The sequence below is a fragment of the Cavia porcellus genome, unplaced genomic scaffold (genome assembly GCF_034190915.1).
Source record: "Cavia porcellus strain 051 isolate PalLab524CR breed Dunkin Hartley unplaced genomic scaffold, mCavPor4.1 scaffold_2, whole genome shotgun sequence".
Taxonomy (NCBI): domain Eukaryota; kingdom Metazoa; phylum Chordata; class Mammalia; order Rodentia; family Caviidae; genus Cavia; species Cavia porcellus.
In genome coordinates, this window is record NW_026947485.1 from 69,227,031 (window position 1) to 69,252,174 (window position 25,144).

The 25,144-nt window shown below is 38.1% G+C and overlaps 1 protein-coding gene across 31 annotated transcripts in view; it reads right to left on the reverse strand.

Annotated features, from left to right (window-relative positions):
- Positions 1 to 25,144, reverse strand: part of Adam22 (ADAM metallopeptidase domain 22) — a 237,521-nt gene that overhangs the window by 88,282 nt on the left and 124,095 nt on the right. The gene's annotated exons all lie outside the window — the stretch shown is intronic.

Genomic DNA, 25,144 nt, shown 5'->3' on the forward strand with positions numbered 1-25,144 from the left:
AATAGACATAAATTGTTTAGAAAAATCTAGCTCTTAATAAACACTTAATAAATGTCCCCTGCTACTATATTTACTGTGGGTCAACTATTGTTCTACTCAACTTACACAACACAATCGAGATCTTCTAATCAACCCTACAGTGAATACTGTTGTCCTTACTCTACACGGAAAGCTACAGTCTCTGAGAACCACTCGTGTGCACCTGGGAAGATGCCAAGCAGAGAGGTGAATTTTGGATGGGCCTAACGCCTGTGTACTTTCTCTGCTTATAAATAAGACCCAGAATCTATGGGTCTATACCCAGATTTCGTAAATCTAAGAAGCCTTTCCCTAAACTGATTTATTTTACTTTTTTACTCCTTTATTTTTTTCTAGGGCTAAGGATAAATTTATAAAGATACAGATATCCTCTGTTGTACTATTAGGTTGGTTAACTAACCATAAGATTAGATTTTAAGTACATAGGAAGAAATCATAACTTATATGACCTGAATTCCTGAACAGATCTAACTGAATTGGAATTCTACCCTCTATCTCTGTATGGGTCAGAGAAGAAAGGTCCATGGTGGTTGGACTGTTTGAAAAACGTTTCCTAGTCAATGATGCTTTCTAGATTTTCATTTTTCCCATTTATTATGTCTCTTTCTAGTGGTTACATTATTTTAAATTGTTTGGATAATTATCTTTTTGTGATATCTGTTAGTATACATCTTCCTTTTCATTTTCTTCTGACACATTAAACATGTTTATCTTATTACTGAGCCATACTTGAGTTTTGAATCTAAATGAATTCAGCTTCTCCATACAACCAGAAAAACCTTTTAAATTTTCAGTTAGATATTTTTAAAGATGATCATAGATGTTCGACTCTACAGTTTTGTAATTTATTGCACTGGCAATCAGAGAAGTAGAGTCAAGTTCCTTCTTTCCCATGGTAATATAAAAGTATTTTAATTTTTTTTAAAAAAGTATTCCCCAGACCACACTTTCTAAGAGGTTTAAGACTTGAATAGTAATATATAAATACAAGAAAATAAAGAGATGCAGAAACAAAGAAGAAACTGAAAAACATGGTATCAAATTTTAAAAATAATGGTATCAGATTAAAAAAACATGGTCCTGGAGATTTAGCTTAGTGGCATAAGTGCCTGCCTTGCAAGCACACAGTTGTGAGTTCAATCCCTGGTACCAAAAAAAAAATAATCTATTCTAATTTTTTGTAGAGTTTGCCAGGGATTTAGCTCAGCGGCATAAGTGCATGCCTGGCAAACATGTGGTTGTGAGTTCAATCTCTGATATCACAAAAAAAGGAAAAACAAAAAACATGGTATCAGATTAAAAAAATAATGCAAATAAGCAGTTATTGTTCTGGGGCAGATATGTTGGTGGCAAAGCCTACAGGAAATGTTTTATTTAATTACTATAATTTCTTACAAGTTCCAACTCTGGGAACATGTCACAGTACATCATAAAACGGACAAAGAATTCATTGGATTAGATAACATAAAATAATCTCATTGCTTTTTTAATGCAGAAAAACAGAAGTGAATCCAAAAACAGCAGATGATTAGGACCTATGCACAGAAGCATAGCACAGCAAATGCAGAGGTGAGCTCAGTATGGTTGAATCATTATTGAATGCTTCCATGACACTCTAGGAAGAGCATAAACACTGGAGAATATTTCCTCCATTGGGCCACTGTAATTCAAAATTTGAAGCTCTCTACTAGTGGTTATGTAGTTCTTCTAAGTAATAGTAAAAATCTATTTTGTGGTATATTTTCAGACCTTATTCACCATAAACCAATAGCTAAAATTAAGAAGTAATGAAGGTTTGCTTTTAGTATGTCTGGAAAAATTTTTTAGTTAAGGATAGAGGATATTAAGGATATTAATGGGCTCCTTACTTTATATAACTGTTATTAAATTATTAAATTAATAATTCTTTAAACACTTACTTTTTTTTAAACTTTTTATCAGTACCAGGGATCGAACTCACGACTGCCTGCTTGCAAGGCAGGTGCTTATGCCACTGAGCTAAATCCCCAGCCCCAACACTTACTTTTTGTAAAACAAAAGATTGAAACCAAGGCTTCATGTATGCTAGGCAAGTACTCTTATCATTGAGGCCCTATTAATTTAAATGATACACACTTTTGGCAAAAATTTTAAGAATTTATAATGTACATGTACAGTTAAAGCATTCCTCTAGTACATACTGTTCCCAGTGCAGTTACCTTCTAAAAGGTAGGCATTCTGTCAGATTGTATGTATCATTATCAGGAATAGATTATGCGTATACATGATATATATGGAGATGGAGATATACATAAATTCACAAATATCCTCTGCATATTTCAGTAAAACCTATTGATATAAGCCAACTTCCTCAAATACTATCAATTAGGAAGTTTTTCCATATCTACCTACAAGTGTTGAGAAATCAGATGCCTTATGGTAGTAGGTATTATACATAGCAACCTAAAACAGATGCTGTAGAAAAAGAATAGGCAGCGTATTCTAACAGAGTTGGGTTCTCTATCTGACTGCCAGTCAGAGCTTTATTCCTTATTGTCTCTTTTGTTTCCGAAATAAATCCATTGTCCTTGAAATTTTCTCTACATGTCTTGATATTCTAACACAGTCATAACAGTACAGATGTTTATTTTTAGCTAAATACATAGTTTTAGTTCAAAGAAGATCCACTTCAATAAAATACTATACAAAAGCTCGAGTGACTACTAGTTTATCCTCCCAGTGTGCACGTGGGGGAGCTTACTGCAATTTTCATTTTAGGCAAGTCAAATTCATTACTTCCTTATAATATTCAAGGACGGACCATACTTTCATTAGACAGCCAGCAAGATCTCCAAAGGGGGAGAAAAAGAATTTATTACAAACAAAATGAAGTAATAGCCAAAAGGAAGTTACAAAGTCTGGGTTACGAAACTATAAAAACCCAATAAAGAGGACCAACTGGAAAGCAGTATATGAAAATCATCTGCCCTCCTTTCAAGTCCTCCATGGAAACCTGGTAACTTTTTCAGCTCCAAGACAGGCCAGCACACCTCTTCCCAAAAGCCTTCTCAGAGTCCCTCCTGCTCACAGGTTATTTTACTTCCCTTCTTCTCTGGATTTCCACTCTATAAAATCTGTACTTCATCTTCCACTTCCATTCAAATGACTTTGTCTCCCTTGAGAGAAGTACATATGCCCGATCTATTCCCATCCCCAGCTGCAGCTGCCCAGGGAGACACCTGAATCTTAGGTTCCTCGTCAATAAAACAGGCATAGTATCTGCTTATCCTGTGATGCCAGCAAATGCAGGGGAACTTATGGGACAACAATATTCAACACAATGTACACTGCCATTAAACAGATATTGGGCACAATTGGGCAGTATTTCCTGCATAAGAGATTAGCATCCCTTGGGTCTAATTAGTTTCTGTGAGATATGATTTTCATGTTGAGACTAACAATGCAGGGCATTGCTTTTTAAAAATTTTTATTTTATTTCAGGCAGTTCTGAAGTTAGACCCCAAAACTTGCATTTTTATAAATACTCCATGTTTTTTCTTACTGTATGAATACATTAGGAAAATGTTTCCCCTCCTTAGCTGCATTTCCAAAATCACCTGGGAAGTGTTAGGATCCCCAGGGCCAAGGTCACACTCCACTGCCATTCTCAAACAGTCCACAGGTGATCTGGATACAGGCATCAGTTTCTGCGAAGGTTGTACTTAGTTCAAGACAGTGTCGTGCCCTTCCCCTGAGAAACGTCACTCAGTAGCAAAGTTCCCCAAACAAGACTCTCAGAAACACCATGGTTGGTGTTGTAACCACCAGACTATCTGGCCTTTTGACCTCTAAGAAGATGGGTAACACCTCTGGTTTTTTATAATCGCAAAAAGTTCCACAGGAGAAAAGTCCTATGAGGAATTACTAACCTAGAAATACTCCATATCAAACCACCCCCATGCACACGGTACTAGTAATACAGAACTTTCAGAGAATGAGAATATTTAGCATGTCCCGGCCTCTGCACTCGGTGATGCATCGGCAGTTCACAGTGGTTAATTAGGTAAATATCATTTTCCTCTTTCTACAAGGGAGAAAACATAAATTGAGAGGGCTTCCTCATACCCAAGCCGGGCTGTTAAACAGTCAAGGCTATTTACATTTTTGTGGTTCTCAAAAAGTAGCTTCCTGCCCAACTCTGTCAACATCATCTTATGAGAAATTCATGCCAAGCAACTGGGAGATGGCCCAATCACCCGTGCTTCAGCCAATTCTCCAGGAGCTTCAGTGCACACCAAAGTGTGAGAATAGCTGCTCACACTCCAGCTGCCTCTGGTGGGAAACTCCCCAGGCTGAGCTTCCTAACACTGTGCTAGTTCCGGGGATCCTTCCTGAAACAGGATGGGTGTGAACAGCCACGGCTCTTCTGGTTCCCTCCACACCTGCTGCCTTCACTAGAAATATAAGGGAAGGCAAGACAAAAGCGTGTCAGAGTGCTGTCAGGGAACAGCCAGGAAGAACACAGCCGCTTTCAAGTGCTGGTCCCAGGGTACCACCCACAATGCTCAGGTCTGGACCAAACAGGTAACATGATCAGTCAGCCTAGTATGCCGAAAACTAAAAACTTTCCAAGGATGTGCATTTTTGCTACATTCTGTGAAAGTTACAGACAAAATCAGATTCCTGACTCATACTAAAAAAGAGGCACCAAGAGTAAAAAAGAGTCAGAAGAGACACCAAAGACCACAGCACCAGCCCTCACGCAGTTCCCCAGGCCACAGCCGCCTCCTTTCCTAGGATTGCTGCGATCAGGATGGGCTCTGCCGCCACCTACACCCACAGGAAAGACCTGTCCTCATCTTGCTCTAGCATTGCCTGAGGAGTTCTTTAAAACCGTTCAAGCCTCACCCCACATCAACTGCATCAGATTCTAGTCTCTCCTTTTTACTTTTGCTTTTTAGTGAATTGAAATGATTCCAAGACACTGTTGCGCTTAAGAACCTGGGTTCTGGCCAATACCTCTTTGCAGGAACTAAAGCTCCTCAACTGCCAGGATCAGATTCGTCCCGAGGACGCACAGCTCAGGTTCAGGCTGGGGGCTGCTCCAGCACAGCATATTCACCACAGGCTTCCTACCAAGCCCAGGTTTCCTGCCTGGCCAGACCTCCTCTCAGCTGGCACCAACACAAGGAGCCCACTCTGTCCCTGCTCTCACTCCTCTTTCCCAGCAGCACCTCACTAGGATCAGCGGCGAGGGGGAAACACCCAGACATATGTGGAAGGGGACCCACACCAACCCACCCTGATTAAAGCTTATAACCCTAGGTGGTACTGAATCACCCCGGATTCGCCGAAGGGACACACCTGTTCAGGTACGCAGCAGGGATTGTCGGATTATGCCGGCTGTGTAAGAGAAGTACAAAGACAAGCAGGGAATAGTGGGGTGCACCTGTAATCCCTGCAGCTAGGGAGGCTGAAGCAAGAGGATCACACATTAGTGAGACCCTATCTGAAAACATATAAATCTATGTATGAAGAGAGAGATTTTTTTAATAAGGGCTCAAGATGAAGCTCATTAGTAAAGCACCTTGGGTTCAATTCCCAGTGTCAAAGGAAGAAAGAGATAAAAAAGAGATGAGAGGAGAGGAAGGGAAAGAAGGGAAGGGGAGGGGAGGACAGGAAGAAAAAAAAGAAGAGGTAGGAAGTGAACAAGTGTTAGTCTTCTGAGAGGCAGAGAATTTCCAAAGACATGGACTTCCACACCTTCTCCTCTCGCACACAGGCTCAGACACCAGCAGCACACACTCCACTTCTACTTACCACAAAATTAAAACGAGTGTCTCTGAATTAATTCCCTACGACTAACACGGGCTGTAAACAACAGAAATACATTGCATCACATTTCCAGAGGCTAAAGTTTGAATCCAAGTGTTGCTTCCTCTAAAGGCTCTAGGCAAATCTTTTCTTGCTCCTCCTAACCTCTGGCAATCCTTTCCTAGATTTGTGAGTGCATTTCCCTGGTCTCTGCCTGGGTCTTTTCATGATGCTCCCCCATGTCTGTCTCCACCGTCTCTGTGTCTAAACTTCCTTCTTTAAAGAACACCAATCACCGGATTAAGTCACACTTTAGTATGACCTCATCTTCACTTGACTGCATCTGAAACAGGACCTGATTCCAAATAAGGTCCTATTTGCCGGTACCTGGGGGTATGAATTTTGTGGGAATCCTATTCAACCCAGTACAACTTCACAATTACTTTAACACTGCTAAGCACATTTTGTACTCACCTCAGGGATTTTGTTTCTAAGAAGCTTGGCTCAGAGGTATGAACTAGAGGTATCTATTGGGGCATCATTCATCCGACATGATTAATCTGCATTTTAATCTTCTATAGCCACCACTCTACTTTCCTACAACTTCATGTTCAAATACTTGCCATTATTTTTGCAAAAATAACATGAAAAATGAGATCTCTCATTTTACTATTAAATCAAACAGCTTCCAAAATTGCTTATTTTTAATAACAGAACAGTCAAGAGAAATTATTTTTCAGCTGTTGGGTAATCATTACACATCAACTAATATAACAAATGTCTTCTCAGGCTACTGAAAATTTTGAGGTTTCCACAAAGTGTTCCTCAAATTACTGCAATGCAGAGAGAATCCTTACCAAGTTTTAAATAGAACAGAAAATCAATGCAGATCACATAAAGGGACTATATCATTATAAACTCATGAAATTATAACTTTTTCCAGGAAACCACTATATCATTATACCTTTTAAACAAAATATAATAAAATTTAAATGTGTTGCCCTATCCAGATTTTTTAAGCAATTAGGGATATACATTACCTAAAACCTTATTCCATATTTGATATTTGAATATTACCAAGAATACAACTGACCATACAATAGCTATGGTCACATAAAGAATACATTTGATATTCCTATAATAAAAGAATAAGATCTTTGTTTCACCTGAAAAGATTTTTGATGCTATTTAAAAAAAAAAAAAAGACAGAGACTGAGGGTGTAACTCAGTAGTTGAGCCTCTGCCTTTGTACAGGCAAGAGGTCCTAGGACAACAAAACAAAATTAATGTCCTAAATAAAATAAACTATAACTCTCCGGGGGTCTGAGGTGAGGGAGAAAAAGAATCGTTTTTTCTCCACTTTTGTTACGAACTTACTTTCCTATGATTTCACTTCTACTCATACATTACCATCCCGTCCACTCCCTTGTTGAGCAGGGAAAGATAAAACACTTTCTAGCAGTCAAAAGAAAAATCTCGTTACAGCATCCTTCTTCTCTCCTGTACCTTGAGACTAAACATCCTATGCTCAAGAATTCCACACAGCAAAGGGCACAGAGGCAGACACCTGGAATCCCAGCTACCTGGTGGCTGAGGCAGGACGATCACAAGTTCCAGGCTAGCAGAGGCAACTCAGTAAGACCCTGATTCAAAATAAGATTTATGGGAGAAGTAGAGCTCAGTGAGCAGCTTGGCTTAATCTTCAGTACAAAACAATCCTCAGTACAAAACAATCCTCAGAACAAAAAATTTATTTTCAAAGGAGAAACTTCTTAAACAATGTCCTTCAAGGAAGGCAAATATATATTTACAGCTGTAGCTGAACATGAAAAATAAAGTGCTTTTCTCTCCCCAGTAACTGTTTCTATGGGCAGAAGTTGATCATTCCTCATTTCTGCTACTTATTTTTATATAAAATGAGGGAGGGAATTATACCAGAGTCCCTGCTGGTTCCATGACTTGCAAGCCATTTTTAAAAAATAAACGTTACCAACTTTTTCTTTAACTACTAGGCCAACTTCCAAAGAATCACTATCATGTAGACTGTTCTTACAACCAAGGAATAAAATTTAAGACCAACAACCCAAGATGCTCATATGCTAAGTAATGTTTTCAATAAATACTAAATATAAACTTTTTAAACAATTAAAAAATTATTCCTAAAAATCTAAGTAATTTACAGACACAGAATAAATTATGGAATATAACCATGGACAGTGAAAACAATCTATGTAGAACTTCCAGGATGTTAATAAGATTGTATTTCAGAGCTATTTTACAGTTTTACATGCTTATGGAAAATAATTAAAATAAGAAAAAAGATTGATAATTAATGAATTAAACATTAAGATCAACGAATTATAAAAGGGCAACAGTTTTTTCTAAAGTAGATAGAAACAAATGCCAAAAACTTATTGGAAAGTGAACACTATTAAAGGAAACAAAGTTGGCTCTTTAAAAATATATATTTAAAAAAAACACTGATAAAGAGTAAAGACATGTATACTAAAAAACAGAAACAAAACAAGAGACATGCTGATTTAGAGTAAGCGGACTTTAAAAAATAATAAAGGGATTTGAAGCAGGGTTGGGATACAGATCCATTGAAGAGTTGGTGTTTGGCATGAGCAAGACCCTGGATTCAATCCCAGCACCTGCCCCACAAAGACTGAAGTAAATACAGCAAAACACTAACATATGTTAAATCTATACTTGATTATCTTTTATGACATTTTATATAATTTTCAATATATTTGACATTTCAAAATTATGGAAAATTTTATCACAGGTCCACCATTAGTATTTTATAATTTGAAACTTAAAACTGATTTAAAGGTGGCTCTAAAGCACCTTAGGAAGGACACACATGGGCACGAGCCACAGCGCACAGGATGAGCACGGTATCAGGTGAGCAGAAGGCTGGCCATCTGGTTTTAATTTTTCCTGTTCCTTCTCAGTGCACCTCTCGGCAGCAGGGGAGATAATGTACTTCTCAGAGCTGTCCAAAGGGGACTCTGCCCTACACACTGCCACGCTGCTGCTGCTTTAACAGGAGGAGCCACTCCGTTCCCTGACACCTGACCACTCACAGGCTCCACTCAGATCTCCGTTGTCTCCTGGCACACACACCTGCTCAGTGCTGAGCAGGCACAGCACAGGCTCCCAGGGCTTCTCTGGGGTAACCTCCGGATAGCCTGCAGCACAGGGAACAGGAGCCCGGCCCCAGGTGAGGGAAGAATGCTGGCTCTGCTGCTGCTTCCACCGCCACCATACAGAATCAATATTTTAACTGTGAAACAGTAAACCTGAGTTTTTAAAAGCCAGAAAAACAAAAAAAAAACCAACGTTTGGATCTTATGTCCAGATCTCTGGCTATCTGTCTGTCTTGCTTGCTTAACTCAGCAGAAAAAGGAGACACAGCAGGCTTAACTGCACTCGTGATGGAGACCACACAGACACTGATGGGTACAGCGGGGCCCAAGCTCAGTTCCATCTGGGCCTGCGGGTTCTCAGCCTTCAGGTCTGATGGGAAGGAAAGTCCCATCTATGGCCCACATGCCTGGGCAGCTCACACCGTGGCCCCACAAGATCATAAGCTTTTAGCATTCGGACGTGATTTTGAGAGAGATTTTTTATGACTCCACTGGACAGTGCTCAAGTCTGCGCAGGTGCAGCCATGCTAACCCACCTCTTGTGCCCACTACATCCAGTCCCATGGGACCCACGGGCATCAGGCCCTGCCAGCGGGGTGCAGCTTGGTGAGTGCCCACACCATGCCTGTGCACCTGCGAAGACAGGCGCTTCTTATTAAGTAAACATCGAAGCTAGCTAGCCTGCTTGCTTGCTTTTGACTTTTTTTTACTGAATACTGAACCCAGGGTCTTCTTATTCCTAACCCTTTTTATTTTTTACTTGGAGACAGGCTCTGAGTCACTAACCTGCCCATGATGAGCTCAAACTTTCAGTTCTCCTGCCTCAGCCTCCCAAAGTGCTAAGATTCCCAGTGTGACCCATCATGATACTCAGTTCAGACATGAAAGTCTTCTTACTTAATTATTAAACCTGGACTGGTGTTATTTTTTTTTTCCTAAAGACTGAGTGCTCCAATGGACTGGTGTTATTTTGTAAAATATTTTAACAAGTAAAATAGATTTTTAACAGCTGTAGTACGGGGAGTACAACAAGTATCATAGTTTTACTCATGATATTATTAAAATTACATATAGAACACTGTTAATACTACATATAAAAATGTAAAAATAAAGCTTTGTTACTTGTATATATTAACTATATTAAATATTTAGATGTGGTCCAGGCAATCTCTCTTCACTCAGTGTAGCCTGGGTGAGCTACGCAGGAGGACACCCATGCTTTAGCTTTTTCAAACTATGCATCTGCTCTGGACTTGGAAACAAAATGAATAACTAGTCTCTTCCTTTACTGCTACTCGAGAACTTTTTAAATTTTATATTTAACAAGAAGGGTAGCATGACATGAAGAAGATAGCATTTACCCTGTCCAAATCTCCACCTTCAATGCGCAGCATCTATGGACCCCTGTGGGAATCACCACCCTAACCCTTCCCCAGCCAGAGGCATATTTCCAGATTGCCAAGACTACTGCCACAAGAGAACAAAGGCAGCAGGCAATCAATCTGTAATGTCCACCGGCATCGCGAGTCCTGTCTCTTTAGACTGCACGACTACATTCGAATTCCATCCCTCTGTCCTTCCTCCCACCAACGTCCACCTCTCCAGCTCAATTCTGTTTTCATCCACTAAATTCCTCAACAACAGGTCTCTGGGCCTTTGCACTGTCAGTTCTACTGCCATTCTACCTGCTCACTACTTAACTTTCAAACTTCAGAGATACTGTTACTTCATCAAGAACATCTGGGGACTCCAGGCATACCTTACCTGTACAACAGGTTTAATACGTATGAGGCACAGTGTTCAATCCCCAGGTACATTTCTAGACATGTCAAACCTCCCATCAAATGCCCTCAAAGCCACATATGCTACTCTTTGAGCACTTATTATCTTTGCAGTTTTTAAGACTTCTAGGCAGTTATTTGTTTTATGCCTGTCACTCCTAAAAGATAAGCTTCCTGAGGGCAAGAACTGCATCATATCTTGCACACAGCTGTATCCTTCTGCCCAGCCACGGTGAGTACTCAACCAATGAGGGGTAAGAACACAGAGAGGCAACCTGAGAATTTGTCTGTATTTCTCTCTGCCATAAATCCCTACTATCAAGTTTCTAGCTACTGAAACTCTACATGCCCGAGTTTTCAGGATCTTCCCAGAATTTTCAAGTCTGTATATACTTCCTTTCCCATTTCCCAGACGCAAAGAAGACTGCTATCATACAGCACCAGCTGCAGCCCTGATCTGCTACCATTCAAATGGCTTAAAACACTCAAACCACTCAATACCAAGGGCACTTCTCGGTATTTACTACCTGTTCGTATTATTTTGATATAATGCCACTTACTTGAAAACAAGACATTTTTATTAATGAATAAAAAATAACTGTAGTTTAGGGCACCATGGGACTCATTTGTGATACTGAAAACTTATCAAAAACAGAACTTACTGTTCAACTATAATAGTTCACTTTGATCTAAAAAAGATACTGCAATAGATCTGCAAAGACATTATCTAATACAAAGACTGATTTTATAATTAGAATTAAGAGCTACTATATTATGAAACAGTTTATTTCTATACATAGAAATACCAATAGTGCAACTTTTGAGTTTTTTAAAATTTATGCTGAAAATGTCTTTTAAGTCAATGGATAACATATTGAATATTTACATATGAAATAACTCCCTAGAGACTTAACTGGAGAAATTTTTTACACTAGGAAAAAAATAACAGACCTTTCTACTGAAACAGGCTTCAAACAGAACCCAGAAACAGACTCCTGCTGACGGCAGGTGTCACTGCTCATTTTCCCCACGTGAGCACTGGGATGCCTAACCTGCTTCAGCTGGTAATGGGCCAGGATTTTTATTCCTGCTTCTGGTTAAGAACACTTGCCAAGGCCGTAAGGCAGCTGATGCATTACACTTTATGATAAACCTAAATCAACCTTGATTCAGTCCTAAGAGAAGGCTAAACTGACTTAATCCCCGAAGAATTGCTTTCCTATAATATAAAGAGAATGAAATCTGAGAGCTTCCTGAAACCATGCTGATCACAAGGTAGCAGAGGAACACACAACCACACACGCCTGCCAGGGAGAATGCAGTGAGCTCATGGAAGCTCATGGAAGAGATGCCAGGACACAGAATCCAAAAAAAGATAAAAGTAAATGCCGGAGATGTACCGGGAATAACCAATGCTATCGTGAGGAAGATCAAACATCTTCTCAGTTTATTAGATTTGTTTATTAGATCTTTAATTCTCTTGTTTATAGGGACCCCCTATAAACCCCAAGATCAACTTATAATTGAATACACTAATCTTAAACTAAAAACTCAACTAGCTAAACAAAAGAAAGGGGAGGCTGGGGATTTAGGTCAGTGGCATAAACTCCTGCCTGGCAAGTGGTGAGTCGTGAGTTCGATCTCCAGTACCTCAGAGAGCCGGGCATGGTGGCTCACATCTGTAATCCCAACACTCGGGAGGCTAAAGTGGGAGGATCGTTGTGAGTTCAAGATCAGCCTGGGCTACAAAGCGAGCTCACGGCCAGCCTGAATTGCATAGCGAGACCCTATCTCAAAAAAGACCAAAAAAAACACTAAACCTCATTGCTTTAGAGCTGGGGATTTAGCTCAGCAGCATAAGCGCCTGCCTTGCAAGAATATGTTCTCATGTACTAATTGTTATCCAACCTGCTGTATCATGTCTGAACATCTTTCTAATGACTCCACAATAGTGATCATGGGCAGAATGCCATGGTTTCCGGTCAGTCTTAACAGAGCCTTGGTATCATTCACCTTCTTCACTTTTGGTCGAGACCTTAATGAAAAGATTTAGCAATCAGATCAAGAGAATGATTGGATTAATTATAGCAGGAATAACCACCTTAGTGCTTTTGATGGCCAGGGCAGCTATTGGCTCTGTAACACTAGCTCATTCAGTAAAACTGCTCACTTTGTAAAGAACTGCTGAAAAATTCAGCAAGAAATTGATGTAAAGTTGCAAATTCAAGTAAGCATTCTAGGAACTTCCATCCTGTGAATGGGAGATCAAATTGCAAGTGTGCAAATGCAACAAGGTTTCAAGTGTCACTATAATATGACTTGCTTTTGTATCAACCCATTACCATATAACAAAAGCCTGCATCCTTGGAGAATGATCAAAAACATATACACAAGAGTAATCCAGGGAGTGTAGACTGGTGCAACCATTGTAGAGGTCAGTTTGGAGATTTCTCAGAAAGCTGGGATTGGAAGTCCCATTTGTTCCAGCTATTCCACTTCTAGGCATATTCCCAGAAGAACTGAAAGCATCGTACCACAGTGATATATGTACACCCATGTTTATAGCAGCACAATTTGTAATAGCCAGATCTTAGAAACAACCCAAGTGTCCATCAACTGAGGAATGGATAAAAAAAGTTGTGGTATTTTTATATAATGGAGTACTACTCAGCTATAAAGAATGATCACATTAGATATTTATAAATAAATGGATGCAGCTTGAGACCATACTCAGAAGCGAAATAAATCAAACTCACATGTATAAATACTGAACAGTTTCCCTAGTGTAAGAATTAGAATATATAAAAGTATGTGGTAATCATGATTCCCCATTATATTGCTTTGAAGCCTTATGTTTTCATTCATTAATTGGAATGGTTTTATTTTGGGTTGTTTGATTTTATTGTCTTTGATGGTATGAACAGCTATTTTGAAGAAAACAAGACATTATAATACCTAGTGATGATTTAATATCATCTTGTTTTGAAGTCCCACCAAGCTTTTCTTCTTCTGTCGGTTTTGTCATGTTGTATCTTACTGGATTTTATTATATGTGATAGTATAAACAAAATTTTTTATAGACAAGGAGATAATATAGAAACCATTGTTCGTTTTCTATTATCTGGTTCTGAATACCCTGTAATACTTTCATTCTCTTGAATGGTTTTACACTGTCTTTTTATGTTTGATACTATGGTATATCAAAGTATACTCAAATATTTCAAGGAAAGAAACACTATGGTTAGCTACTGTTATGTTGGGTGGGTTGTCTTGTTGTGAAACACTATGTTGCTTAAATTGTTCTGTTCTGTCCTGTGTTGTTACGTCCTATTTTATCTTAATCTTTTTTAAAATAAAAAAAGAGTAATCCATCAAAATATTACTATGTATATAAATGTCCTTCAGAGAAAAAGTGCTATCTGTGTCAAAACAGATAGCTACATTTGATACCCAAATTAAGGTCTGGGATAAGTTTGCTAATACTATAGAAAAATTGAATATATTTACATATCTGAGACTCACTTTTGGTTTTATATTGGAATTAGTGTGCTTATTCTCTTGTTTATAATTCTTCTCATTAAAGTGTGTCACAGAGAATTCACAAACCCAGAATTAACTATAAGCCATGTAGCCACAGCTGACTCTGCTCTGGCTTCTTCAAAACAAAGAAGGGGGAACTGTGGAGGACTATCTGGATGACTCTCCTTAAGCAAAGAAAAATTATCTCCACTTTGGCTAACCCTGGTCTATACATCTCCATGGACTGATGTATAGATCTGGTTAGGCCATTTCTTTATGCCTGCAGTTGGCTTTAAGCAACATCAACAGGGCTAGCTGAGGTGCTGATGCATAATCTTTGAAGTTAGGTGACAGTCTCTGTTTCCCCACCCCATGACTCCAAAGAAACATGGCAGACCTGGGCAGAAGGAAGAGCCACAGACCCTACGCTGTCCACTGGGATGGAGCCTTGAGATAAGAGGCTTTGATTTCCCAGGGCAGAAAAATTCACACATCAGAACTGAAGCTCCGGCCCCAAAACATTAGATACTACCTCAATTATGTTATCAAGATTACCCTTTATGTGTATCCTTCCCTCTGCATACTGCAGAGGTGACCTCAGGCCACTTATCTAGTCCAGCTCATATCCCTCACATACTTCCCACCATTCTCACAGTCACTTGTCTTCAAACAACTCCCTTCTTTAGGAGTTAATAAAATTTGGGTTGGGATCCAGGTCAAAGCCTTTGTTCCAGTGAACCATCATCTTGGCTGGCCTCAGGACCCCTGGGCTCCCCATAACTATAAATATGTCTTAGTGTCTTTATTCTCGCCGTATGTTGCACTGCGGTGGTAGATTGGAATTAACTTATTGGAATTCCAATAATGTTTCCATGGGTTACAAATATAAACTTCCTGGACTGAGATGAGAACAGGAATGGGCTCCCTATACTGTGTAAGAAAGTGTGTGTTGAAGGAGGCATATAATACGATGGAATGGATACAACCAAGTATCTGCTAGTCTCTCGGCAAGAGGATGCTATGTTTTGGCTTAGTTGCCCTTTGCCCATAAAAACTCACACTTTCTCCAGATGCAGACACATTTACACATAAGCAACAGATATATATACAAACTGAGCCATGTGTTTAACATGTGCAAGGCAACAACATATTTCAAAGACATAGTTTAGATCCCACAGTGCTTTGCCATCATGAGCAATGCACATCCAACTTCTACAGAGAACAAAGAACAACTAAAAATAACCGTAGGAATAAATGGCTGAAAAAAAATACAGCATCCTTACTATGCATCTGGTCTTTTTGAAATAATGGGAAATTTTGTATTACATTGTTGAGACTTACCTGGACCAAATAATTGTATCTTCAATTTATGATTACTGAAAATAACTGTTCAAAGAGATATAACTGTAAATGGTGAATTATAAGTCTAATGTCTCTGCTATCATGATTATTTCAATACAGAAACTATGGTGAATAATGGCACAAATTCTAGTAGCACACTTTCTATCTTCATATTCTTGAGCCACTGAACTCAACTTTCTGTGTGTCTGGTTTTCATCTGCAAAATGAGAGCAATAATGGCGAACCGGAGGATTAAGTGATTTAATGTTACACAAAGCACTGAGACTAGTGCCTAGCACATGGAAAATGCTATAAATGTTTTTCCTAGTCCAATGACTGTCAGCACTTTTTATCATTCCTCAGTCCAGTTTTTAGTAATGATTCCATCAGGATATTATATGATTCAAGGAGGTAGAGATAATAGAAAGAAAATCCCTAATGATGAGGTGAGCCCTGTAAGGATATAGCAATTATTAACTTGTAAAACAAGAAAACTTCGGGAACAACTGAACATAGGAAATCATTATATTGTTTAATTCCATTAAGATAAATGCTTTAATAGCTGAATAAAATGTTATCAACAGCCTTAATGAAGCAGGTGAGTTTAAATTTATTGAATTTTAGGAAAAGGGGTTGAATTCTTCCGGGCAACACAGGTAAGCCAGTGGCAGCAGTTATGTGCCCCTAAAATAAGCCTTAGTAAGCTTGTGTTCATAGACGGCAAATGAAAGCAAAATTCTACAAGACAGTACTTTTACTATTTGGTAATTACGAATCATTGATACTAGCTCCCTAGGACTCTCATCTACTAATTACCAAAAACTATCATTTTCTTGGCTATGCTTTGTTCCAAGATTTAAAATACTTCTATAAAAATATCATGGCTCTTGCCTTGGTAACAGAGAAAACCAAATGTTCCTGCTACAATTTATTATTTTAGAATGAAGGTATTTGAAAACAGACAGCAGCTCCAAGCTGCCGGACCTAAAAGGGGGTTCCCACACCAGCCCTATTTGTAAATACAGAGCCATTTCTAAAGAAACACGGCCCTAGAACTGAATCACACCACCAGCCCTGAAATGCAACTCAGTAATTATCTTTGCCATCATAAAAAAAAAAAACACCCCTACTTTATATTTGCTTTTTTAAAAATTCTAAATCTCATTCATGTAGGATCTTTAAAAAAAAAATTGTGCTGGGCATGGTCGTGCACATCTATAATCCCAGCACTCCGAAGGCTGACACAGGAAGATCACTGCTTATTCGAGGCCAGCCTGGGCTACACAGTGAGATACTGTCTCAACAAACAAAAACAAAACAAATTTGTGTCAGTAGGGCAAATGAAGTGATTTAAAATATGATAAAATTATAGCTAGGAGTGGTGGCACATGCCTGTAATACAGCACTCAGAGGCTGATGAAAGAGGATTATTCCAAGTTTGAGACCAGCCTGGGCTACAAAGTGAGTTTAAGTCCAGCCTGAACTGCATAGCAAGACTTTGTCTCAAAGAAGACAAAAACAAAAAACAAAAACTGAGGATTTAGCTCAGCCACAGAGTATTTGCCTGGCACCCACGAGCCCCTGGTTCAATTTTCAGTACCTCAAAAATAAATAAATAAATATTTTAAAAAATAAGAGTTTAAAGCCAGTTTAGCTACAGCGACTAAACTAAATGTAAATGTCTGAAAACAATACATTGACTGGTATTTTTACATCCTGCCAGTTTTATTAACAGATTAACTGGTGTTAAATCATAGCTAAACAATTTCACAGAAGAGTTTCAGAAGAAATGTTTCCAAGTCATCTCTCAGACAGGGCAGTGAGAAAAACATAAATATAGGATTTTTATTTTTTGTCTTTTGAGACAGGGTCTTACTATACAGTTCAGGCTGGTCTCAAACTTGGCTAGATGCACCTGCCAACCCTCCAACCCTCCAAAGTTCAGCCGATAATCTTTCACTCTGTCCATTAACACCTAAATGTACAGCACCGAGTTTCCTTACTTTGACAGAAGCCTCTAAGTCTCCATATCTCCTAGGAGAATGCCTGACACTTGAATTTGAAATTTGATGATAAAAGTAGGAGCTTAAGTAACAACTTCTATAAACAGATTTTTTTTTTAAAGCACCTTCTGCAGCCATGTGACTCACTGTCTAGGTGACTATTATCCAAGACCCTACCAAAGAGTCTCTGGGAAAACAGTAGTTTTCAATACAGCAGTATTGAAAATTTAAGACAGAAAGCATGTTCCTCAAACATAAGGTATAGTTGTAAATAAATGCATCTCAGAGGCAAAATGCTGTTGCTGAGTTGCTCAAAAAAGAAATAGGGAAAATGAGATTTTCTTTTTTAAACTCAGAAAATATTACTTGGCAACAGTGGCTATTGCTTGGATTTCAACTCAAAGACAGTCTTCAAAACAAAGAGACAACGTAATTAGGGGGGTAAAAAAGATCTTGGCTTCAGAAGACCCATCCCTAACATGGTGGTTCAGATGGTTCTGTGCTAATGCATGAAGCATAATTCACTGCACATCAGTCTGATTTTTCTTTTTGTAATCACTTAATCTTGTTTTATAGAAAGAAAAGAGATTCTACACATTCATAGAGTTTGGAGAATTAATAAGGAAATTTTAAATCCAGAATAAGCAAAAGAAGATCAACCCATGTTCACCTTTTCTGCTGCAACATATCTGAGACACTTTTGACAATATAATAGCTATTTTTGTACTTTGCTTGGTCAAAAGGGAACAATTCAAACGTTTCTGGATATTCAAGTACATGCAAAGGAATTTGAGAAAAATGCATCTCATAGAAGCATATGTTAAGTAAAGATCATAGTAAAAAAATAGAACAGAGTAAAGTCACTAAGCAACAATCTAGATTTTACACTAGACTATCACTAATGACAAAGTGAGGGCACTGTTTTACTTAAGGCAGGAATTCACAGTATTATATCACAACAGACAATGATTTGTTGTGGAATTTGTTATTTTACACACAAAACACCTTATCAGATAAGTGAGGAAACTGTTAACATTTTGAATTATTTGAGTTTTAGGAATTGTGCTCCTTCCATATAGAGAAATCTAGAAAAGGAGACAAGAGAAATTCTGAACACAATTAATGATCAAAGGCAATTTTCTGTCTATGCTGTTCAGGTTTCCAGTATCTACAAAGTTAAGTTAGAGAAGGATCTGTGGCCCTGAGTCTCATCCCACTTAGAATCTTGTCAGTGATTTCTTACGGCTGCCTTCTATGGTATTTTTTTCCCTGATGTTGACACATTCATCATGCTAAAAATACAACAACAAAGGAGTTAGAGTAAGAAAGGGTATCCTTTTTTCAGAAAGAACAAAGTAGCCGGAAGTCTGACTTAGACAAATGAGTGCCAAAGGAATCTAGAGACCAGACAGCCGCAGCCGCCCAGCAGCAAGACAGTATTGAGCTGAGTTAGAAATACTCTGAGGAGCTTCATCCCCAGGCGGGGACAGGGATGTGAACAGCAACACAAAGACTGCTCTGCAGAAAACCTCAGGCATTCTCCTGGCTTCTAAATCACCTTTCCTAAAACTCAGCTTCCAGGAATAACAGTGGCCACTTCGGTTAACCTTAAAAATATTCTTACAGTAAATTACAATACATTTCATCAGTGTGAAAGGTGCCCAGAAGTCACAATAACTGCTCTCTCCTTCAAGCAGACACCTTCCTCTTGACACCCGGCCCCACCCCTGCCTAGCACTCTAATTCCTTTACTGGCTTGCAGCCTTAATGTCAATTGACCCACACTCCCTCGCTTCCCTAACCATCTCCCTGCTGCCACTATGAACAGAATTACAACTTGGAGACAAAGATCCCCTAAGAAAATCAAATGCACTTAATTCAATCAAATGATGAGCAGTAATCATCATTGCCAGCCCAAAGTCAAAGCTGTACATTGTATGTCTCTCTACAACCCAACCCTAAAGCTTCCGGCACTAATTCCAAGACAAGTTGAACATTCAAACAGTAGTTTAGAAATAATTTTAGTAAATAAAAATAGACACTCAGGAACCATTACCTTTGATTATCATATGAGATTAAATAATTTAACAAAAAGTATTACCAAAACTAATGTTATTGATGAATGGTCATATACTTGCATTGGTAGTAGAATAAATCATATATTTACAACAAGGAGGTCTGGTTTTACATTTTGATACCAAGGAAATCCTCCCCAAGATACAAGTCGCTCCCCATAGATATAAATAGTCTTATCATTCCTCTCCTAGTGTTCTAAAATTCACCCTAGGAATTTTCCTATTTTCCTGAGATATTCACTCAAAGAAAAATAACAGACTCTGGACAGAAGTATGTCTTTGCCACTTGCCACAGGCAACTCACTCACAGGCAAATGCATACGCAAATTTGAGAGAAGTACCTAAAGGATCTTAAAGCATAACACCATTTCAGTTTAAGAATTAAAAGCTATGAGTAATTATTAAGAATCTCTAGAATGAATTAGGTATGTAAACAAAAAGGTAAAATACTTTCATTTTTATAGCTGCCCTATCTTACACAACCTTATCTAACACATGTGAGGATCAGCTGTGGAGTTAGGTGGTCCAGACTCAGTTTATAGCCCCACTGTTCCTTATGGTATCACTTTTCACAAACTGTGTAACTCCTCTATGACTCGATTTCTGTACAGTAGTAGTTATATTTCAATCACAGATTGAAATACACATGAATTCATGCAACCACATTATTAAGCAATGAACGTTACTTGTTACGATTAGTATATGAGCCTATGTATATAATTGAAAGATTTGATGAACCAAAATACTGATAGTTTTGAGTTTCAAGACAAAAGGAAAAATAAAATAAAAACAATAGAATTAAATACAATGCAATAAAAGCTGGCTAACTATAAACAAGCAAACTATACAGGTTAGATTCTGTTACCACTATTCATAAATTCCAATTTTCTTTGTCTTACAAAACCAGAGCCATAGTTGTCCACAATGAAAATATTTTTCGTAAGGTATTCTGATTATTTAGGGCTCTCCTTTAAAATTCCTATCAAATACATAAAAGTTCTCCGTGAACAGAGGGGTAAATTTAGAACTTAGTCTTTAAATGAATCGAAATATCAAAGATGAGAATAATATATCTTACGGAAGGAAGAAAAGTACCTATCTTTTTTCTGTACATAGACTTCACAACTATGAAAAAGCTTAAAAGTAAAAGCAATCTAACCAGACCAAACTGGCTTCCATGGAGAATTTAAGGTCCTATAGATTATAAAACTTGCCATGTAACTAATGATCACTAAAACACATTTTGTTTTATTCTAAACATAAAATTGTAGTCAACGCAACCTAAAATTTAGTATATTGCAAAGAAGAGGAAAGGGAAAGATAAACTTTTAAAACTTACTTTAAAAATCCCAACAAGTGAAACTAAAGTATAAAGATACATGATTCAGCCATAAACCATAAATCAAAGCACAGAAGGGATCACCATGAAAGTCACGAGGTGTTTTCAGGTTTCCTAAAAGGAAGAAATTGAGCTTAGGGTGAGAAGCAGCCAGGGAAGAGCTGGCTAAGCTCAAAGGCATGGACCAGGTAGTGATTTTGAGGTGTTTGCATTTAGTGGCTGACCTAACACTGTCATGTATTACAGTTAAATTTTTTTAAAAAATAAAACTGCAACCTATAAGATTCACCAAAGTGGTTATTATGTATTTTTTTCCACAAAAATGCATTCCTTTTCCCCCATTCACATTCAAACCTTTAAATCAAATGTAATACATGTGTATTTCCAGAATTAAAAGTTCTGTGATAGTTCAGCAGGGCCCTCTAAATGGAGTTGTCTTAGCGTTTTATTTAAATCTAACACAATGACTTTGATAATAATTTTGACCCCTCAAAATATGTATTCTTATGATAACCAACACACAAAAGAAAGTTTGTGCAGACTAGCTTCAATTTCATATACCTTTTTATTTGTTTCAGCCCCAAGAGAACATGAAATTTTAAAAAATACAAAAACTCCTCATAGAACTCTTAACAGGGAATACACATTTTTGTCATAATCGGGCACAACCATACATATGTCAAACTCATATTTATTCTTCAGAATATCTCTATTGACAAATTATTAATTTTATGAGTTTTAGTATATTAAACAATGAGTGCTTAACAAAAAAAGTTATCAAAAAAAGGAAGTATTTCATTTTTAATATTTATCAAGTGTTTATTTTTAATCAAATTTTCAACATTGCCACCTTTGGTGTACAAAGTCTAAAAGAGAACAACAGAAATAAATTCCTATATGAACTACACTGAAAATACCAATAGAAATCTACAAAGAAATCTTTACTTCAATTATCACACCTAAGGCAGTCTGACACATGACAACAGCTGTTCTACATATACATATCACTTACACTCACAGCACATGTGTTTTGCTTTCCTGGCCGTTTTGTAAGGGCATACTTGACATCACTGGTCTTGCTGTTTTGTCAGGAGGTTCTTATTATATTATACAAGGTATAGTTAATAGAAATAAAATATCAAAATACTGTATTACATTCTTAGTATGTATTGCATGTCTAAAATAAACATCTCTGTACTTGCTTACAAAACCTAAAGAGGACATCAGAAATAAATTCCTGTAAGAACTACAATGAAAATACCAACTGCATTCTAGAAAAAAAATCTTACTTCAATTATCACACCCAAATAATAAAAATATAAGATGTCAAGATAATATCTAATGTGTAATGAGCGCTTAGGCAGCTGAGGCAGGAGGATTTCCATGAGTTGAAGGCCAGCCTGGGCTACAAATCAAGACCCTGTCAGACAGACAGACAGACAGAGACAAAAGAGAGAACGTGCAGAATGAAGGAAGAGGGAAGCAAGAGGGGAAGGTGGGTGGGGAGAAGACAGAAAAAAGATTCCATCTTAACAACAATTAGTAGCAATTCCACTAGAGAGAGTGAAAGATACATTCCACAATAACTCACTCTCTTGTCTCTTCACACCAGCCACGAAAGTTTTCAAAGGTAAGTGCAGGTTTAACTGTTTTCTTTCTTTATAGTCTGCATTATATTACAATACTGTAATCATTTTTAGATAAATATTTTTGGATTTTGAAAGAAACCATCTGAATTTCCCTTATTTCTTATGGGGAAATTTACTTTGATAATCAAGTGTTTCAAATTATAAGCATGTTTCTGGAATTGATTATACTTGCAAACCAAGGTTTTACTTATATGCACTGAACATCACTGCGTGCCCTACGCTTTCTGATTAATAGCAAGTTTCCCAAAAGGGGATTGTCTTACTTATCTTCATCACTGAGACAAAACACCATCCCAGCTTAAGGGAAGATAGATTTCTTTCAGCTTGTGTTTTCAGTCCATTGTCCACTGGCTTTAAGGCAAGAAAAATGAGACAGAACGGATATCAGAACAAAGCTGCTCAAACCAAGGAGGCCAGGACACTGAAAGCAGAGGGCAGAGCTGGGGCAGGAAATGCACACTTCCAGGTTTTGCCCCCAGGACCTGACTCTTACACCAGGCTCTACACTGGAGCAGCCCGAGCAGCCAACCTGACTGTCCACCTTCCAAAAGCTCTGCCCCTGAGTCAACAAGGCTCTGGGAGGCTTTCTCAGTACGAGCCCTAACAGGGAAATAGCTGTAGGCAGGGTAGAGCACTGCCTGAGCGGTCTGCGTGCACAAGTCCATGTTCCACCTTTCACTCCCAGACAGAGAGGGAAAAAAAGATAGAGGCTGCCTGCTTCCGACCCTCTTTAACAAAACAATAAGAGACACTTTGTGTTCAGGACATTATCACACAAATGAGAGAAGTGACCTCACAGAAGCAAGGATGAAAGAAGCCGAGAATCTAGCTAGCTAATTCCCACCCCCACCCCCACCCCAGCACCCCTTTGGCTACCTAAAAGCAAAATAACACTGTTTGCCTATGTCCAACTTAGAAGACCCTAACATCCCCTTCTGCAGGATATAAATCAATCATTCAGTTAGTCTTATGCTTGACATAACTTTCTGGCAATATGTGTGACTGCCAAATAGTGTGACTATTTCATCTAAGTCACTTGTAAAACGTACAATTTTGTGTTCAAATCTTGACCAGTTAAGAGACACAGAAAGTAAAGGTTGAGCATCTCTGATCGCCATAATCCAAAATCCAAAATGTCTTGGCAACAAAATATGCTCAAAAAGGTTCACATTTTACAACATTTTGCAACATTTTGGATTTTGGAATTTTGGATTAGGGTTAATCAACTGGTAAATGTCATTTGAATATTTCAAAATCCAAAAGAAGTCTGGAATCTGAAACACATCTTGTCCCAAGCATTTTAAATGAGAGACAATCAACCTGCATCTACAGATGCATTTACTGCCAAAGTGTCCTTAGGTCTAGAAGCTGCTCTAAGATACCCAAACACTACTCTCATACTGTGGGAACTGCTGATGCTGGATGACACCTATGCGGAGGATTGTTACTGTCATGGTTTATGTCTGTGTCCCCCAGGCCTCATGAGTTTGCATTGTTCATTTGTGATGGTTCATTGTATAGTGCTTGGATTGATGGTGTTAGTGCTACACCTACTTAGGGGTGGAGTCAGGATGTGATGTAATGGCAGGAAGAAGGTGTGTCTTGCTCTTTGCTGGTTCCAGCTTGCTGTTTGCTGCTGCCATGAACTGCAGCCCTGCCATGCCCACCTGGCTTGGAGCCAACTAAGTGTGGACTGAAACCTCCAAAAACTGTAAGAAATACACCTTTCCTTTCCCAACTTGGGCTTCAGGTATTTTGTCTCAGTAACGAGTAAAAAGTAACTAAGACAGTTACCTTATCCTTTTTATTTTTTAACATGTTTCAAATATTCCACAATAAATAGTTTTCTTGGGCTGAAGCTACACTCAGTGGCAGAACACCTGCTCTGAATGCATTAGGTCCTGGGTTTGATCTCAAGTGCTACCCCAAAATCTTTATTTTTACATAATATATATAATAATTGAAACACCCTATTAGCTTAGGTTATAACTTTAAGAGGATAATGTAATTTAGCATTTAACAGTTTGACTTATGAATAAAAACCTCTTCACAGTACTTCAGGTGAACAGAAAAGTGGTAAATATAAGCTCTGGGAAAACAGCTTAGGAAAATGTTCATGGTATGTCACAGTGTTTACTAAGAAACAAATAAGATACATTATAGACATAGATGGAGAAACAAGCAAGATACATTGTAGACATAGACAGCAGAATGTAGAAAATGTATACACATTAGAAGACAAGCAAACATAGAAAGTGCAAACAAAATTTTCTCTCTTGGTCATGAGTTTAAAAGTGATTTTCCATTTGTTATTCATTGCTTACATGTTTTTTAAACCAAAGATCAATAAAATTTATAAACAGAAGAAGAAAACAGCTATTAACAAGTGGCATTTTAATTTGAAAAAGGGAGAACAGATAATCTGGCCATTATTCAAAAGAAATACACACCTG